Below are 4,282 nucleotides of genomic sequence, written 5' to 3'. Positions count from 1 at the left end.
AACTTATCCTATCTATTTTATCCTACTTTAACGCATCTCTCTCTCTCTCTCTCTCTCTCTCTCTCTCTCTCTCTCTCTCTCTCTTCTTACTCTCCTGGACCTCCGCTTCCTCTGTAATATCTCAACATCAACTCTTCCATTCTCAAAATCTACAACATCCTCAATTCTCATCCTCTCTCCTCTCCTTCCTTAACTCCTTTTGTCCTCGACTTTCTTCCTTTCTTTCTCCACCTCTCTCATCCATTCCTTTTTTTTTTTTTTTTTTATAACGGAGGGGAAATGCCTGACGCATACCCCGAGCCTCGGGGGAGAGCCCGGGGTTATGTGGGGCTTGCACCCACTAAAACCCCTCCGAGTGTCCTTACCTGGCATGAGGGACTCCCAGGAACGCGTGCAGCATACTTCTGGGAGTCCCTCAGGCCAGTCGGCTTATTGCCGACTTCTATTCCCGCCCGGGGATTTTTATGGCGTCGTCTGAGAGACGACGTGACCCCGGGCGGTGCTTGGCACCTTCGACTTTATTCGGGCGCTGGGGGGACACCACCCCCTGCGCCCGCCGCCCCGGTTGGTGTTGGGGGGCGGGAGTTGGGGATCACGGCCCCCGCCGCGATCCCCAGCCCCCCGAGGGGCGCCAATCAGAAGTTTGGCGCCCCCTTACGCTTTGGCGCCGCGAGAGGAAGTCTCGCGGCGCACCCCCCGCGCGCGGCGGCGCAGGGCTCCCCGCCCGGTCGCGCATTCGACGCGGCCGGAGGATGATGAACCACTGCACCCCGCGCACGCGGAGGGTCATCCTGTTTCCGGCGGCGGATCGACCCTAGGGTCGGCGATCCGCCGCCGCTTCACTGCGCCCCGCGTCCGAGACGCGGGGCCGTCACTGATGATGGTGGCGGCGGAGGTGGAGGGTTCACTGACCCCGACACTCCTGCATACCACCCCACCGTCCTCCTCTTCACTCCTCTCATCTATGGGGGAAGGAGGTCGCCGTCGTTCTCGCCCCGTGGGGCGGTCCCGGCGGCGGGTACGCGCGAGGGGTGACCCGGGGCGCGAGCGATCCGGTTGGAGCCGGCGCCCGCGTTGAGCCCCAACGCCACCACCCCTCGCATCTCCTTCCCCCCCGTCAGCCCCGCCACCCGGAGGCTCTCATCCATTCCTTACCCTTCCGCTCTTCCCCTAAAATTCTACTTATTTTCTCCTGCCAGCTCTCTTTATACCCTGTACTGCAACTCCTACTCTTTTCCCATGCTCTCATGATTCCACTCTATTCCCACATAGCCTACACTTCCTTTTCTCCTCTCCTTCCCAATCTTCCTCTCTCTTCCTTCATCTCCTTTCCTAATCTAAACCTAGCTATCCTTCTACACCTTTCTCCCCATCCTTTCCTTAAATATGCCGGAATCCCCTCTTCCTTTATCATATTACCTTCGCTTATACTTCGCTTTTCCATTTTATTTTTTTCCATTTTCCTCCTTCTGCATTTTCCTTTTTTTCAGGATTCTTCGAATCTAAATCCTCCCTCCATTTTTAATCTTTGCCAACTCCAACCTCCTGTCCTTGAAATATTGTCCCTTTCTTTTTCCCAATCTTCTAACTTTCTCCTATTCCTTATATTATTCAAATATAATTATTTTCTCCAAACATAATTGCGCCAAAAAACTACCCTCTCCCTTCAATCTCTCTTCAAATGCCCAAGTCCTTTTTTCCGTCCTTCCTCTTAGCTTTTTCCTTTGCTTTTTCCTTTTCTTTCTTATCATGTAGCTTAGCGTTTTTCTTCACCTCTAACATCCACTTTAAATATCTATTCTGCAACTTCTCCATTCTCTCCCTCTCTTTTCAGCCCTAGATTTCCACCCCATAACTCACCATAGCCCATATAAACGCATCGAATAACCATATTCTCCTTTTCCAATCATTGCTGAATCTCTTTTTCTTAATCCTCCATGTCTGTCCCATCATAGCCGTCGCCTTCACTACCCTTTCTTTTACGTACTTCTTCTGCTCCCCATTCCTTTGCAACGTATCCCAGATATTTGAACTTCTTTACTTCTTCTATCACTTTACTCTTTCATCTCCAGTTCACCTTATTGCTCCTACCGCTTTCCTTCCTGTATCTCATTATTTTAGTTTTTTCCCTTATTTAGCTCCAATCCCTTCCTTTCAATATACTTCTCTAACCTCACTATTATACTCCTCATGTCCCTTCCGTCAGTAAAACCATATCATCTGCGTAAACCAAACCATATACCTTCTTGTCTCTTAGATTCACTCCTCATTTAACTTTTCCCATCTCTTCCTCCAAGTCTGCCGTCAGTACAAGCAAGGGACTCGGATATCTCTGTTTTACCTCCCTCGCCGTCTAAAAGCTTGCTCCTAATTCCCTCCCCACTCTTACTCTACTCTTTGTTTCCCACAACATTTCTTCAACTCTTTCTGTCAGTCCTTCCCTTACCCCCCTCTGCCTCAAAGCTTCCACCAATATTCCTCTATCCATCGAATCAAACGTCGTTTTCAAATCTACAAATAATGTTATTAATTTTCCTTCTATTTTCCTTATCTGTCTATTTATTAAAAAATTCAATATATATATATTATCTAATGTTTCCATCCCTTTTCTGAAATCCGCTTGATTCGATGGAATTAACATGGAATTAACCTTGTCTTCCATTTCCTCCCTCAATCTTTCCGCCAACGCCGCCATATACACCTTATACAGTGTCGGTATTATCGACATCTCCCTTATAGTTCCTTATCTCCTCACCCTGCCATTTTTTCATTTCCGGCACTACCACTCCCTCTTTCCATTTTTCTGCCCATCCTCCATCTTCCCATACTTTATTACATATCCTCCAGACCCATTCTTCCATACCCTCTCCCACATACTTTCACACATCGTTCGGAATCCCGTTCATCTCCATTGCCTTTCCATTTTTTAATTTCCTAATCATCTTTCTTACCATACATCTTCCCTATTCAGCTCCTTTCTCCTTTCCTCCCTCTCCCTTCCACCTCCCCAACAACTCTTTGAAATACTCCTCTCTCATCTCTATCCCCTTATTTATTCCCTTCCACTTCTTCCTTTCCCTATTTATTATTTCCCAAACTTGTCCCTCATTCTTCGCACTTTCCACATCTCATTCTCACCTCTCATTCTCCTCTTTTTTCTTGGCTTCACATAATTCCTTCTCCTTTTCCTTTTTTATATTTTTCTCCCCCCCTCCCTTACCTTTTCTCCACTCCTTTAATATTCTCCTCATCTCTGACATTTTTTCTCTAGAATCTATACCACTCCACCATCCTCTTCTCTTCCTTTTTTTACTCTTTCCATCTATATTTTCCAATAATTTTCTTATTCTCCCTTCTACTTTAGGCTCTCATGCACATTACCTTCCCTCCATTCCATTCTCCCTAACATCTCTTTAAATATCTCCCTACCTGCCTCATCCCAGACTCCCCTATATGCTGCTTTCTCATCCCTTCTCTCTCCTCTTCTCCTATCTCTACGTCCCTTCACAGAAACCAATGGATGATTCTATTACAACCTCTATTTTCATATAATATATCTCCTTCATCTCTTCATCTACAAATATGTATATATGTATATGTATATATATATATATATATATATATATATATATATATATATAGACTGAGTCCCTCTGTTCGAGATCGGTAATTCAAAAAAAAGGTAAGAATTCCTTCGGTCGACCGACAGTAATTGTTATTGAACGCACGCACAAGGCGAGCTCGTGATTTCATCTCGAGCCTGACTTTAAGCCTCATCAAAGTCAGAGATTCATTGTTCTTTAGCCTTTTCAAAACAATTCGGTACACGCAAACAGGCACCGGCAACGGAACATCGAAAGTTCTAGAACAATTCGATTCGCGCACGCGAGCGCCGCGCTCCGACGAATACGTCACGCGCTGTCACCAATCCCGCGTACGGATTTTCTGTCGCGCATGACTGTTACGTTGAACGTCGCTAGAAAAGAATCGAAAGCGCCAATCAATTTTGTACAACCAATGCCACGTGATAATTACTATTGTGGCTAAATTTAATTGGATTTCTCCCAAGAAGAAAGCCCGGACCGGAAGTAATAAATGCTTCGATCTCGCCGGTCCTCAGGGCAGATTGGGCAGATTGAACAGATTGCGCAGATTGCTAATATAGTCTACACCGCTTAGAATTCTTAGACTTCTCAGAGTTCTTATTTCTAAAAGTTCTTCGAGTTCTTAGAATCATAGTCTCGCTACTATACCGCTTCGTTAAATCGCCGCGCTAACCGCT

At 46.2% G+C, this 4,282-nt stretch overlaps 1 pseudogene; it reads right to left on the bottom strand.

Annotated features, from left to right (window-relative positions):
- Window positions 1–282: 282 nt before the first annotated feature.
- Window positions 283–3,511, bottom strand: LOC147906472 (uncharacterized; annotated as a pseudogene).
- Window positions 3,512–4,282: the final 771 nt, after the last annotated feature.

The sequence above is a fragment of the Acromyrmex echinatior genome, unplaced genomic scaffold (genome assembly GCF_024713525.1).
Source record: "Acromyrmex echinatior isolate Ae372 unplaced genomic scaffold, ASM2471352v2 Scaffold30, whole genome shotgun sequence".
NCBI lineage: Eukaryota > Metazoa > Arthropoda > Insecta > Hymenoptera > Formicidae > Acromyrmex > Acromyrmex echinatior.
The sequence above is the reverse complement of the archived record's forward strand: the minus strand, read 5'-3'. Positions and strand labels throughout refer to the sequence as shown.